This window comes from Lissotriton helveticus, chromosome 2_1 (assembly GCF_964261635.1).
Source record: "Lissotriton helveticus chromosome 2_1, aLisHel1.1, whole genome shotgun sequence".
Taxonomy (NCBI): domain Eukaryota; kingdom Metazoa; phylum Chordata; class Amphibia; order Caudata; family Salamandridae; genus Lissotriton; species Lissotriton helveticus.
The window spans coordinates 791,786,359-791,803,247 of NC_136059.1; positions in this window are offsets into that span (position 1 = coordinate 791,786,359).

Below are 16,889 nucleotides of genomic sequence, written 5' to 3' on the forward strand. Positions count from 1 at the left end.
AGCATGCGATGATCAGCGCGCAAGAGCGTGAAATCTGTGTTGTGGCTTCCAAGGATGCACTTGTTTGGTTGAGGGTTGTGCTAGTTTTCCAACGCACTCAGCACAGTATCTAATTTAGTAGCCAGTGTTGGTAGTGTCTTCAGCCTAGGACAGTAAATCTGTACTAGGTCAGGGTATTGTCTGTGAAGTATTTGATCACAGTCGGCCCATAGCTAACTGTTGAGCTGTAGGCGTGTGATAGCTGTTCTTTAGGCTTTCATTAGGAATCAAGTGCAGCCTAATAGTGCCTGTCTCACAACCTGGTTCATTCAGATCGTTCGCTGTCTCCCTTTCAGCCCCAGCTGTGGGGCAGTCACCGCTTCTGTGTCTCTGATCAACCCGAGGGTGGCTCCCCGTACACCCAGAGCTCTCAGCCCCTACCCCCTGCTCTATTGTCTTGTACCACACAGCAGTTTGACAGGAGCACTTGTGTTCAGTCTGCGAAGTCCGCAAGGCCTGGGCTGTTAGTCACTTCCCTCATGGGTCACACCGTACCCCCATCCGATACACCTGTTATGCTCTTGACTGTCATCGATAGTTTCTTCAGGGAAGGGGGTCTGTATCTCAAGTGCCGTTTTTTCCACTTTTGGCGATCGTTCCTTCTTTACTGTCAGAGGGCGGCTCAGTCTCTGGTCTAGTAAGGGCCAACCAAGTCTTAGTCTTTTCCTGTGGCCAGGAGGTTCAGCCCACTGCTCCAGCCCATGCACACACCTCTGGCCCACGTCTGCACCAGATTTGTAGGGGTCAACCGGGGCGTCTCCCCAGCCATTACAGCTGTGCATTCACAGTCCAGCAGATCTCGCCAATGTGTGGGATCCTTCGCCCTTAGTAGGGCCGCAACTCCAAGGCCTTGGCCCAAGCCAGCAACCAGACATCCCCCGCTGCCTTTGACCCCAGATAGGTGAGGGGGCCATCAGGATCATTGCCTGCCCCATCCTAGCTCCTAACCTCATGGATTTCCAGGATTAGGCCTCTTCAGCAATGAGGCGCCACACCCACTTCCAGCTCACACGGGCCACGTCGGGGCTCACTAGTCTGCTTTGCCGTTGCTTTCCCAGTGCGGGAGGAGCCACTGGTACACCACTGTCTCATAATTCAAGGTGCCCGGGAGCCCAGGACTGACCCGACCTGACCTCCAGGGCTTCAGGGGGCTCTCCACACTGGCGGGGCTAGGACACTCGAGGGCCGATGCTCCAGTCCAGGCCCTGTCCAGCCCACACAGCCAGAGTTTTGTGGGCCGGACCCTGCTATGCCACGCCATTTTTAATATGTATTTCAGGCTTGGTCTCACAATGGCGCCCATGATTCGGTCTCCACTCACTGGTATTCTGTCATCGGCGCAACTGCAATCGCCTGGTTACAGTTGCCTGGTCTCTGCTGCAGGGCCGTCTCCTGACTTCCCCAGGCCTTCGGCCGCCTTTCGGTCACTTCACCTTGTGGTTCTGCCGGTGCGATTCGCCTCACATCTTGGAGCGTCCGGCTTTCTGGAGCGGTCTTGCGTCAGGCGATTAGTGGATGGCTGCTGGTTACCGGAGAATCGCCAGAATAACAGAAACTAGATGTGGAGCTTCGTTAAGTTCCGCCTGCCATCTTGGCTGCCTACACTTGAGCACATAATATATTTGCACTTGTTTCTAATGCAACAACTTTATCTAGAATCAAGCTAGGTATTTATTTTTCACCGTTCAATGATGATGAATGTAATTTGCGTTTCAAGACAGTTAGCTTTAGACAGTTTAGTTCTCCCTACTTTTCTACTGCAGACTCGGGTCTCGGTTGATCATCTGTAAAATAAGAAACTAAAGTAATAAAGGTTTAATAGGACAGTTCTCGTTCAGCAATCAGTTACTGTTTTCGTTTTTCAATTCCTCAACGCTTTTCAGTTATTCAGTTTCAACTTTTACAAAAAAAATGTCAATGCTTTCATGGGGGTTCATACAGTTCAGATATTACAAAATCAGCAAATGTGATGTTTAGTACTCTTTTCACATAATATGACAACTCAGGTGCTGAATATATGTCCGACAAGGAACTTTTGCTCTATTTGATCTTCTAAGAGATTGTTGATTTTGTTCTAAACCACTTTTATCACTTGACTCATTCCCTTCTCGTATAGTTGTTGGTATTTGATCAACTGATGTACTCCTGCTTAGTTTTTCCTTTCGATAATTATGTGGCCACGCAGCTCTCTGGTTGACTCTCCTTATTCCTGTGCTTGTTCCTTCACCAGGATCTTCTAGTTGTACTAATGAATTATCAGTATTGTTCTCAACATGGGATCAGTCTCTACCTCTTTTTCATTAGAGACTTCAATACCACTTTGTGTACCATCAGGCAATTGAATTTGTTCTGCACAGTGTGAATCTTCACCCCTTTCTTCCTCTAACTGTTGTTGTGCAAACGGTACCACTGGTCTCTCAGGTGTTGGTAGTCACCAATGCTTGTCTTTCAGGATCAAAGACCACAATTACTTCTTCTGGGTTTCTCACTTTCTTGATGTGAGAGGCATGGATCAAATTTGGAACTCCAGTGCACTTAACAGCAGTATTAGTTACCAGTATTATTTGGAAGGGGCCTTTTTTATATCTCGGTTCCAAACAGGTCTTTTAAATGTTATGTTATGTTATGTTAAAAAGTTTTTGTATAGCGCAAATCACCACTGGTCTCTAAGCGCTCACACAGAAAAGGTACATAACCTGCTGCCTCCTAAATCACTCCGCCCTCGGCCCTGATTAGGGCGTGGATGTTAACTTTTTAAACAGATAGGTCTTCAAGTTCTTCCTAAAAGACAGTAGTTGCGAGTCTTCTTTCAGGCTGGCTGGTAACTCGTTCCAGATTTGTGGGAGAAGTACGGACAGAGCTCTGCCCCCTTTGGATTGTAGCTTAAATCTGGGTTGAAACAAATTGGAGGCTTTACTCGAGCGCAAGGCTCTACCTGGAATGTACTTCCTCAAACGCTGTTTAATATATTCCGGGGCTTTACCAAAAATGGCTTTATGGGCCACGCAAAGACATTTGAACTGCACTCTGAATTTAACGGGCAGCCAGTGCAGCTTCCGGAGCAAGGGGGTTGCATGCAAATTCCTAGGTAGAGAGTAGATCAGCCTGGCTGCGTCGTTCTGTACAATCTGCAGTTTCCTCAAAAGCTTCTGCGGAAGGCCTAGATACAAGGCATTCCCATAGTCCAGCCGCGAGATGACTGTGGCTGACACTATGGATTGTAGTGTGCTTCTTGATCACGACCCAATCACCAGGATTGAGGTTGTAGCACTGTTCTTGGCGTGGATCTCTTGTGGCAGCTGTAACCTACTAAGAGACAGAACAGACCACATCAGCAAATCCTTTCCAGTAATCTAATCTAATATCATCTGTGAAGCTCAAGAGTGCATTTGCAGGTACCACAGGCAGTCTCATTGCCCTGTCCCTTAGAATATTAGGTGTTGATAAACCTGTTTTCTTGTCTGTGATACTTCGAATACTCATCAATACCAAAGGCAATGCATCTGGCCATTTCAGTGATTTTGAATCACAAAGCTTTGCTAATCGGGACTTAATGGTTCCGTTGACCTGTTCAATAATTTCAGAAGCCTCAGGTCTGTAATTGCAAAGCAACCTTTGCTCAAACTGTAGTTCTATACAAATCATTTTCATCACTTCATTGTTAAAATGAGTCCCCTACCTGATTCCAGAGAAACTGGCATGCCATACCTCGGGATCAATTCGCGCTATAAGAGTTTTTCTACAGTGAGGCTGTCATTTCTTTTGGTTGGGTAGGCTTCCACCCATCTCAAGAAGACACAATACTATGACCAGGATATATTTCAGCCCATTGTAAGCAGGCATTTTGATAAAATCCATCTGCGTTCTGTTGAAAGGACCACCTTATCTCAGTATATGACTCAGTGTGACTGGTATTCCATACCCTGCATTTATTTATAGGCACATCTGTGGCAAACGTCTACAGCTAGTGTTCTGAATCAGGAATTAAACCAGTTTTGGCAAAAAAGTCTGATCATTGCATCCCTCCATAAATGTGTATATCCGTGATAGTACTGTGTCATTGGAAACAATAAACTGTCTGGCAACTCAGGTCTTCCATCAACATGCATTTGTATGTCATTTGTAGTGGCGGCTCGCCGAGGGTGTGCTGCGGGTGGTGGGGGATAGTGGAGTCCGACTTACGACGTACAGGAGTAAGGAAAATAATTAAATAAATAAAACAATTTACCTTGCGCGCGCTGCATCGCCAAGTTGATGATGCAGCGTGCACAAGGTAAATTGCTTTACTTTTAAGCTGCTCGACACCATGGCCCTGTTATACGCCTCAATAACCCAACCACTGGCATCACCCTCCTAACTAGCTGGACTTTCCACACAGCTGATACCAGCAAAAGGCGAAGGGGTGAGCAGACAAGCACAGGAAGATATTTAGGAGCCTGTGAACGCCGCTCTCCAGCATCGTGCACACTGTAGGCCGCAGCCATCTTGGAACAGCAGTGTGCATTGGCCCAGCAGACGCCGGCCTATAACGGGGAGTGAGCAGCAACAAGCCGCCGGCTGATCCACTGCTGTGTCGCTACAATGTGGGAGAAGATGTGGCTACGACCATGCAGCCCGACTGTGTAAGCATTGGGAAAGCAGCTGGTGGAGAGAGTGGAGAGCGGCTTAGTCTGTGATCCGGAACAGCGGTAAGAGACAAGCTTGCAGAGAGGAGGCATACACAGCAGCAGGTTAAGCCGCAGTGACGAAACCCCCCCAATAAATAAAAAAAGCCTAGACAACATGATACCTCGAACTGTCACCGCAGGATAGTGCACCACATCCCGAGGGATTTTGGAGCCAGAGCTACATGCCCTCCCCGCACTGAGTGTTCGGCAAGGCCCGGGGGCTGTGTCGAGCCTAGGCTCACCCACAAGCGGTACATCCTGGCATGAGAGGGCAGACGTGAGAAGTACCCTGTGAACTAGCGGGGCATTTTTGCACCCATAGAACACAACATCTGCAATGCGTGGCCACCTGAAACCCCGCACATAGTGCTAGAGCAGCTAAAGTGGAGAGAGGCCTGGCTCGCCGCCTAGAGGGACAGTAAGCAGTGTGATTGTGAGGTGCAGATGCGCACTGCAGCAGATCACACTGCAGGGGACAACGCCAAATAGCCAGAGCACAGGAGGCAAGGTACCCCAAGCCTAAGCCACAAAAAAAACTCAACATCTCAGCCCAGCCCAGGTGCGCACCACCCCCACACTAAATGGCTGACGCAGCCTGGAGACAACACCGGGTCTAAGCCCATCCTCGGGGACACACCCTTGTAGCAAGCAGGCAGACGCACTGCACGCCTGGTGAGTTAGCGCTGGACAGCTGTACCCAAAGATAGCTAAGCACACAGTGTGAAGGCACCCGACCCCCCTCTCTAAAGTGCCCCTGAAATGTGGGAGGGCGCAGAAGATGGTCCCAATGCCTCGAGGAGCCTTGTGCAGAGACCGGTGACCCCCAAAGGATGCAGAGGAGCCTGCAGACGATGGTGAGTGAGCCGGACACATCCAAAACCCCTGGTACAGAGGCCTACGCCTGCGAGCAAGGCCTGATCGAACATAGCAAGCGCTGACAACCAGAGCTCGCCCCATGTGGATCCACTGTGCCACTAGGAAGGACTAAACAGCTGATTACCCCGGAGTCCACTCTTTACAAAAGCTGAGCAGATGTGACTCACTGTCATATCAATGAAACCAGTGGTGACAACTGCCCACTCTGTGTCCATCGCCTACAAAACTGCAGACCACACGCCATCGCACCAAAAGCAAACTGCTAACCTGCCAAGCTATTAGTGGTAGAGTATGGTGTAGATCACAGCACAGGAAACGCCTACTGCTTATAAACACAGAGATAAACATAGACATATCTGGCCAGATCCAAAATGACCATACACCAAACAAGCAACAAATATAAGCCGCCCTCTCGAAGGGCTAAAAGATGGGCAGGCACCGCACCGGAACAGGCATGGCAGCCACACAACCAACTGCAACCACCAAGCAACCTGGACAAGACCACGAAGCATCAGAGGATCCTGGGGCCCTCACATTGAAATCCAAAATAGACACAGTACTCCAAACAGTGGAACAGATTGGAGTCTCTCTGGCATACACTCGCACATTTCTAGAGGGTCGTATAGATAAAATTAGATCTGACTTCACATTACTATATGCTGACTATCGTAAGTTAGTATAGAGGGTCAATGAGATGGAGACACAGATGGAGGAGGCCCTCCCAGTCATCAAAGCCATGTCCACCTGAAGTGCGACAACTCATCATGCTCATACACACCCTGGAGCGCAGAATAGATGATGCTCCCATCATAACAACATCTGGGTGGTGTGCTTCCCTGAGGGAGCTAAGAGATGTGATGCTGTGGCATACACGGAGCGGTGGCTAAAGTCCCTGATGCTGGCAGATACATTCTGCACCTTCTTTGCAGTAGAGAGAGTCCACGGAGTGCCTTTGGGCCACCCGCCACCGAGCACTGGACCCCGGCCCTTCCTGTTCGTCTTCTCAATTTCAAAGACCGCGACACAGTCCTTCACGAAGCACGCAAGATGGAGGAAATCAAAGTAGATAACTCATCGGTCCTCTTCTTTCCAGACTATGCCCTAGGGGAGCAGAAACAAAGAAGCACATTTCTGGCGGTCTAGAAGCGAATGCGAGAACTGGATATCCGATACTCTCCTTTTCCCGGGACGCTTGCTAGTAGCCATAAATGGCTCCACTCATTTCTTCAATACAGCGGAAGAGACTTGGGACTGGCTAGAAGTAACAGGACATCACACATCACTAACTAGGCGCAAGAACAATCATAGGACTGCTCAAGGTGCCTAGGGAAGCCGGAGAAGAATTTACAGGCATCCCAGGAGAACGCCCACACAGCTCTGTGCCGTCTCAAACGTGGAACAAGTGTTACAGGAAAGGCAAGAAGCCCTGCAAACAGCAGTGATGATTCGAAGCTACCAAACCAACAGAGACACAGATGCCTCTTTGGAACGGTTCCTCAGTGAAGACAGCTCATCCGCAGTATGGCCACTTGGAAAAGCCTCACAGAAGCCCCAGTCAGTCACGCCCCAAACAGCAGATGATTTAATGTGACACGCATCAGAGACTCTAAACTTTTAATATGAGTGGCTGCATAAGTAAGTACACCACAAGCCACTACAGCATAAGCAAACATGACATGCCACAACGCGCACCCCTACACCCCAGCGATGAACATGAGCTTCAGCCATGACTAGCATAGTCATGTTACTATACGCAATAGTTGATGCACAGAGTGTCCACTTCAGTGTTGAATTAGGGCCCAGATACATGCCTTCCTCATCTTCTTGATGCCCCTACCCCCACCACCAGCGGAATACACAGCGCGAATGGCCAGAAACCGCCACATGGCACAGTTGGTATTTTGGGCAGACACAGGTTTTCACTCTGCTCTATCCCAGTTGGATAGTAAAATGTTTAACTCCCTGTTCAAACCTCGCACAGTGCAACTACGCAAACATAGTTATCGCAGGTGTGGCTCCTGCCTGACACGTGAAAACATTATCACCGACTCGTTCCCAGTGATTTATGCTTCCGCGCCCAATACCGTCTTGCACGAATGACACATGCCGCCTACCACCATATTCACCTGGAATGTCAGAGGCATTCACACACCAGCATGCAGATAGGAAACGTACGCGTACCTCAAGCGTCACATAGCCCATATAGTGCTATTGCAAGAGACTCATCTAGCGCAACCCAAAATCCATAGACTGCAACACAAATGGAAGGGGCAAATATTCGCCACTTCGCTACTTTTCCTGTACTAGAGGAGCCCTTCTATGGATCTGCCCAGGTACCTCTTACACACCCGAAGAGATAGAAATAGACACATATGGTCACTTTGAGGTGATGAAAGGCTGACTAAATTGGAGGCAAATAGTGCTAGGATCCGTCTATGCTTCGAACACACAACAGGCAACATTCTGGCACATGCTATCTGGAATGCTATCCAGCTGGTGCGATATTCCCTGGCTGTTGGGGGGAACTTCAACGCAGTAATAGACATGAATTTAGACAGGTACTTTCCACCACTGCAACAAACCGCTGCCACGTCCAAAGCTAAGACCTTAGGAGAGTAGATGCGCCACTGGGGTCGAATAGACATACGGAGGACGCTAAACACACAGACACAACTCTAATCTTACTACTCCATCCACATGGATTAAATGTCCGCATAGATCGTTTCATAGGTAACACAACACTTCTCGCTGACTGCACTCGAAAAGACATCCAAGGCCGCATACATACGGACCATAATCCCCACACACTGCAACTACAAGGGGAGCGAGCAGAGCAAACCACCAGATTGTGGAGGTTGCAACCCACAGCGTTTGAAGACCCCCCGTTCAGGGCATCATTAGGTACAGCTATAGACACTTATTATGAAGCAAACATAGGGTTGGTCCCAGACGTAGGCGTAGTGTGGAACGCATGTAAAGCAGTAGTCAGAGGGCAGTGTCTGGGGCTCAGCTGGAGAATACGAAGTCAGTTAGACCAAGAAGCTAAGCGCATTGAAGACACTCATTAACCTAGAATCAGATGTAGCATGCAACGCTGGCCCTCACACACTTTAGACACACTGAGACATAAGCACACTTCAGTAATGGAAAGGCTGAGATGCCTTAATTATGCCGCACCCTCAGCGTGCACCCATGCAATAGCTGATAAAGCAGGTAGGTTGCTAGCAAACTGATCAGACAGGAACACGCACAGCAGCCAGTTCTTTCATTACGATCCACAACAGGGCAATTGCTAACTTACCAACATGACTTTCATCAAGAATTCACTGCCCATTACACCAGGTTATATATGTTGGCTGTCCATGCAGATCCCGCAGCGTAAGAGTCCTATCTGTTCACACTGCCAATGCCAGTGGTGTCTGCAACACAGAAGGCAGAACTCAATAAACCCATCACACTCCTAGATGTCCAGACGGCCATACAAGCACTGGCAACTGGTAAGGCACCTGGCCCAGATGGACAACCAGTGGAATATTATAAAGCATATCAGACAGTCCTGGCCCCACACCTGCTGTCAGCATACCATAGCTCGCAGTAGGCATCTATCCTCCTGGAGACACTCTGTGAATCCCTGTTAGTCTCTGCCTAAACCGGTTAGAGATCCGGAAAAAGTCTCACACTAGCGTGTCAAGTACTTTCTCTAGATCAAGCACCAGCCAACCAGGGTGTGTCCAGCATTCCCTCGAGTACTGAGCTACCCTAAGAAGCATCGTAAGTTCATCGATGTACAGCGAGCAGGCACAAAGCCATTTTGATCTGCGTTTACTAACTGCTGTATTTTTGGGGCCAGTCTGCTTGTTAATATTTTGGCTAGTATCTTGTAGTTCAATAATGCTAACATCCGTTAGCATTATTGAACACAGACTACAAGATACTAGCCAAAATATTAACAAGCAGACTGGCCCCAAAAATACAGCAGTTAGTAAACGCAGATCAAAATGGCTTTGTGCCTGCTCGCTGTACATCGATGAACTTACGATGCTTCTTAAGGGTAGCTCAGTACTCGAGGGAATGCTGGACACACCCTGGTTGCCTGGTGCTTGATCTAGAGAAAGTGCTTGACACGCTAGAGTGAAACTTTTTATTCCCTGTCCTCAGCAAGTACGGACTAGGCGCACATTTCCTGGGCCTTGCTAAACTGTTATACACTCAACCCACTTCTAAAATTAAGACAGGTACTTATGTGTCTAACTCGATCACAATTGAGCGTGGTACTAGGCAAAGTTGCCCGCTTTCTCCGTTACTGTTTTTGCTAGCCCTTGAACCACTGGCTGAATCCGTATCACGGCAAGCAATTGATGCAGTTTGACACACTAACTGAAGACTGCAACCTACGACAAGGTCAATTCTTACTACACGCCTTGCTGGTGCTGACACAGCAAACATTATGGGGAGACGTAACTCTGGAACCCAGAACGCACCTCACAATTCAATACCTGCATGTGATACTGGAAGGCATCTTACCAAATGGTTCGCAGAATCACTACAGACACATGCGGCACACCCACTGACATCACTCAGGCATCACTGAGATACAAACTTGCAGAGATAAAGCACAGAACACAAATGGATTACCATCCTGGAAGGACCCACTCATATCCCGAGGAACACCAGGTTCCGTTGAATACATTTCTTTATAATACAAAGGGCTTACCTGACACCAGCTAAGATTAACCAATATTTTGGCCAAAATGACGCCCAATGCCCAGATGTGGACTAGTAGATGGAGACCTTTACACATGTTGTGGAACTGTGTGGCAATTCTCTCTTATTGGGAAACAGTAAAAATGCAGTTATCACAATGCACAGGTTGTACCGTAGAGTGTACCTGGGAGGTATATTTCTTGGGCTTATAATGGAGGTCCAGAAAGCACAAACTGACATCCCGATTCATAGATCTTGGACTCATTGTAGATAAGCGCCTAATCACCAGGTGCTGGAAATCTCCAGAGCCCCCAGCTACGAAAGCCTGGCTTCAATCACTAGTGTGCTGGACGCAGGCGGAAAGTGTGGCGTTACATCGAGAAGACGCCCTTGGGTTGCGAACATTACCACTGGCAGTGGCTTGGGATGCGGTACTGTTAGATCTCTGCAATTCCTGGAAAGAGAGTCCGGAAACAAATGGGGCTTACCAGGATATAAAGGAAACACAAGTACCAATAGCTAGCATAGAGTAAGGCGGACATCGTTACATGACCCAGGCCCAGGGGCTTTGCAGTATCTTCATCTTAGTGCACCTCACATGCATATCCAGGACACATCACTGTCATTCAAAGAGTTAAGACTAGCGTGACACACCCCTAAAACATAAGTAATATGCAGAATCAGAAGCAGTACACATCACCGGAGGGCAGCTGAACATCGAGTCGGACAAATGTGAACACCCCACCATGTTGTTTACCACAGCCTTGCCCCTGTTCTTAGTTCCCCTCTATTAAAACCTTATCATACTCAGCTTCCTATGTGTAACACACAAACAGATTGTCATGCACGTTTTAACTGTGTAGTAAACTTCAATGTATGTGTCTCATGAAATGTATGTATACATGTGATCATAAAAAACTCAATAAACAAATCTAAACAAACATTTTTTTGTCACTCCTACCACTTAGATATGTTTACCCAAGAGAGATAGGTCTGAGACTTCCAGTGTTCTAACAGTAGATTGGGTAGCACCTGTATCAAAAAGAAATTATATGGGGTGGCCATACACTTCAGCATCTACATTTGGGCCTTTCTTGTCTACATCTAGGAGTGAACCAAGTACCAAATCTTCCTCCCCTCTCAGGCACCTTCATTGAAAAACATCAGATCTTGAACCATCATTTTCAAATAAGGGATACTGCTGTAATGTGTTCTGATTTTGATTAGAAAATTGTTGCATTGAATTCCGAAATGTATTAGTATTAATTTTGGCATTTGATTTAAATTAAATATGGGATTTCCCATGCTTTGCTGGCAGGACTGGCATCATTGGAACTTGTCTTTGCATAGGCACCTGCATCTGCTGTGTGGGTATATTTTGCATCTGCACCCCTCTTTGCATTTTTCCATTAGCATTATCAGGATTATATCTACACTCTTTCTTTCAATGCCCAACTCTGTCAATGCCCAACTCTGTGACAGATGTGACAAGGAGTAACCTTTTTCATAGCAGTAACATCTGCTCCTGAACCCGCATTAACAAGAACACCTCTACCTTTACCTTGAGAGACATTGAACCCTCCTTGAATACCCTATCCTGTAAGCCAACTTGCAGAACAGCAACACCTTCCATACCTCTTTGATTTCCTGTAAACAAAGGCATCTGAAAACCTTTCGAAGCCAATCTTGTCTGTGCCACCATAAATGTCTCTTTTATCTTTTTCTGCTTTATTTCCAATTCATCACAACAGTATTTTACATATCTCAGGACTTCATCAAGTGATTTCTTCTGTCAGTAGATCATGCTTTGAGTTATGTGCAAACTGATCTCTGGTTTCAGCAATAAAACAAACTGTGACACAGAAAATCTCATGTCCGTTTCTCTAGGATACTCTTGTCCACTATGCTGCTGGAACACTTTAGACAGCCTTTCGTAAAACTCATGAACCAACTATTTTGGTTCTTGGGTCATCAGGTTAATTTTGACACAATCCAAATCTTTTGGTGGTACTCTGCCTTTCAGGAAAGTAATCACTGCCTCATAGTTCTCCATAACTACAGGAGATGGTGCCTTACTACGTGCATTCCTCACTGGTTCTTCACGTGGCCATTGCACAGCAGTCTTACACTCAGCCCATAAGTCAGTAGGTACTACAATATCAAAGAATGCATCCACAACAGTGCACAACACCTTCAAAATCATTATAAACCTCTCTACTTGTGAGTACCACTGCACAGGGTTGTCTCTCAATTTTTGAAAAATGTTTATAAATGCAGTAAGGTCACCTCTGCTCCAAGGTACATGTACATGCATTCCTCCTGCTATTTCCCTTAATGGATAAAATTCCATCCTCAGTTGCATTTATTTCTCCTGGTGTTATAGGTGCTGTAGAAAGAATTGTTCCCCCATCTATGACTGCTTGTACTGTCTACGGTGGTCTCCACACCACAATCTGAGAATTCTGTGATGTATGAACAAATCCTATCGCAGGTGTACCCCAGCACCTCCTTCAGCTTCTGGCATAACATTAATATTTTGTGGGGCATTTGTAACTGACCTCTGTAAAGTTTGTACATTTACTGGTTGTGTCTGTACTGTACTATGCACAACGGGTTTACTAGCCACAGTAGAAACTGAAAATTGTTATCGAGCCACAACTGGTGAAAAAAATTGGAGTGTCTGCATAGGTATTTCAACCTGTACTACACTTGGTTCTACAGGGGCATACGCCGATGTACTACGAGTACCTGTACTTGGTTCACTTGCTCAATGGATGCAGCAACATGTGGAGATCTAGCAACTAACATATCTTCTAAAATATCACCCACTGAATCGTTATTGGTCTCTTCCTCCTTCTCTTTCTTCTCTTCGCCCTTCTCTGTAGATTTTCTCTTATTTCTCTTTCTTGATGTTTCTGTTTTAATAACTGGATACAATCTAGTTCCCTCAATAACAGCTTTTCTCCATCTACACTGTCCTTTATCCCATTGAGCATCTGCATATTTACGCACTGCTCTCTTTTTCCTTCTCTGATATATTTCCTTCTTTTTATCTTGTGCAACTTTCTCCCATAAATTCAAAGACTCATATTGAGCAGGTTAAGCGGTTTGTTTCACTTCGTACATTTTTCCTGTCAGATTCTCAAGAATTCTGGTTTCAAATGCACCATTGTTTGGGAAACTCAATGGACCATATTTCATCTTCTACCATTAAAGAAGCCATAAACATGCATGCAATCCATATTCTGTTGTCATAATGTATGGAGATGTACCCTCAGGAGGTGCCTCTTCACCTTTCAGTACTGGAATTGTAACATCTCCCTTCACCAAATTCTTAAATTATTTAAAAATGCCATGATCACAATAGATTGAAAAGCAAAACACACTTCAATTCCATATTTTGATTTTGTTCTGGATATGTCAAAACTCTATTATCCAATCCTGTTGCAGTTAGTATGTCTCAAAATCTTGCCAACAAATCTCAATGCAGTAGACACTTAAACACTGACCAATCTCAGTGTGACACTTTGACAATTGTAGGGCGAAAGCACACCAACCAATCAATCGCAGCGCAGACCCTTTGCCGATGCCTTTACTCCTCACAGCCTTTCACCCTCCTTTACAATTCTCTTTGTTTTTGCACACACTGCAACAAAAACTTTCAAATGACAAAAACATATATCAATTCTGCCTGCTCTACTAAAAGAAACAGATAGTGATAAGTTTTAACTGGGTTAGCCCTAAAACTATCTGACCTGGGTCAATAATCAGGTACATACGAGGGGGTCAGAGTATATTTCTTTTTAAAGCATCAAATGTCAAATATAAGCATTGCGTATCTCAAATTATAACCAGTCCAATGATTCAATGCATATTTTATTTTAGCACATAGATGAGCGGAAACTTAGCATCAATCAATAAGTTCCGGAGATTATTAATTCAGAAAAACTTGTGATGAAAAACATAGAAAAATTCCTTGGAAACGAATCATATATATAACTTGTGTCCATCAAAGTTATAACATAGTATTTACATGGTTATATATCAACGCGCTCTCAGTGATAAAGAAAAGGAGGTAGTTAGGTGGGATAGGTGTAATGGGATATGTGTGGGGACTGGGTAAAGGTGTTGTGACCATAACACAATCACAGTGTGATTCAGTATGACCTTTACAGTCTAATTTAGATCAGTAGTTCCATATAACTCTTTTACATAGGATGTGTTTTATTCTATTTATTTTCTCCTATGTTTAGAGGAATGGTGTAGTCTGGTCTACGTTTCGACCCCGCATGTTGTAAGGGTTAGTGGAAACCTCATTCTGGGGTCTTCATCAGGACATAGATAAGACAGGAGCGCCTAAAAATAATACAATTAAAATGAATGTATCGGTCCACTATGAAAGATCTACAATACACAAGGACTGGACAAAAATGAAATACATACTTTACATTTGGCCATCCAGTGACCATTGAGGTAGGACCATCATGGGTTCCTATTGTGAAGGATATAACCTGCAATTAATTAGAAGAACTGTTGTTACAGAAGGGTATCCGGGGAGGGATCCCCTGTCTAATATTCGGTTGATAAGAATTAGTGCGGGGGACACTTACTAGGATGTGGCAATCATCCAGTCGAGATTTCTAGTTGTTTCCGATTCTTTTCCAAATATATAGAAACAGCTATAGGGGTGTGCAGACGGTCACAATGCCCCGGTGGTTCTAGAAAAATGGGGGATAGATAATTGCATTAAGAAATGTACCGATCGAGGTTGAAATTAAATAAGGACCATATCTGTCGCTGTGTCCAGGCGGGAAATATATCCCATCTGAGCCAAATGATAAATCTTGCATAGACATGAGATTATTAAATACACCCATGGTCTTTTGGATGCATGGGGGATTATCTACCGTATTGTTACTCACATTAAGGGTTATATTAGGCCCAGGGATTACCTATACTGGACTAGAAGTTAATCAAAAAGGCGCCACGCGGGTCACCCACAAACACAAGTGAAATCTCAACCAGCGCAAAATCGCGCTATTCCATGCCGTGTCACCCTTTTCCTCAACTAGGCTCTGCTAACATCAATTAATGTTAAACAACCACAAAAATGTTTTAGTATCTCTTTTCCAATGATAAAGGTGATGGACCTCACTCTCTACACCTCAAACCGGCAAACAAGAAATATCATACGACGATGGCTCTTAATCTTTATCAATCTAGCCCGGTATATTAGACTACATCAAGTCTGAAAATCTTGAATCTTTTTACCTTTAAGAAAAATAACATCTCCATTCATCTACTTATTCAAATCAAAAGCACAATTCATTTCTATACAAACAACCAAAAATACAATTACAATAGACATTGCATCACTCTATTAACCACTTGGCTGCTAAGGCACCTGATGATCTTCCATTGACTTTCCATTGAAATCAATGGAAAGTCCATGACGAGTTACCCTTGTCATTAGCGCTGAAGTGGTTAATACTCACACCCCCAAACAAAAACCGTCTTCGAAATACTGCTGTGTCAGATCTTCAGGTTCTGGGCATTTGATTTTGGGATTTGGGTAATTTATTCTAACATGGAAATTATTTTATAGTTCCGTTGAAGGTGTGAACCATACTCTGCTACTTGAAAACTGCGGATAGAGTCCAAATTGTAAATATCAGTTTCAGTTCAACCTGTAACTTACAAGAATGGGCTTCAACTCTGTGACAAATTCTTCTTCTATGTGACAGTTCTTTGCTACCATTTTTTTCATAGAAGCTAAATCACATCCTTATTAGTCAAACATCAATTTAATCAGTACTTAAGCTCAGTCAATAAGGAGAATTCTGGATTGGGTTTGAAAACCTTTATTCTCATAAAGAGATTAATAAATATCTTTTTATCTTTATTCAATTAGTAAGTACAGAAATGTATCAAGACAATATAGTTAGATTAAGCAATAATGCAAGCGTGCTCGGTAAATGAATTATTTCCTATTATAAATAAAAGATATTAGAACCCATAAAAAGTTCAAGAAAAGAGTGAGATCAATGAAGCAAAATAATTAGAAGTAGAACTCCTCATAAAGAGCAATTTATGAAACGCAGCCAAGTATCAACATCCAAAGGTGTATCAGCATACAGTTGCAGCAGCAATCTGTATAAATAAAACCTCAATGGGGAGACAGATGCAGCTGTAGCTACAACCATCAACGTATAGTAACAGGAAGGTTGAGTGTCTGGGATCATCACCTCCGAAGTGGCAGGTATCAGCAACAGCCGTCTGCAGTAACCATCAGCAAAGTCTCTCCAGCAGTAGTCCACAGCGGATCTCCAAAAAACCTTACCCTCAGCATCAACAGCTCATTTCTAATCGGCCTAACTAGCTAACTAGCTAAAAACAAGCACTAATATAAAAGACAAGAACACATGTAAATACAATGTTTCATGTTAGATCACATCCATCCAACGAAAAGACATCTTTCGATGGTGAGCAGGCTTCGTTCTTCCATTCCCACAGAACATGGAAACATTAACCTTGTTTCCCAGGGAAGCCTGCTGCAAAATCTATTCTGCCATTTATTCAATGTTTCACTGGGTAACAATGAGC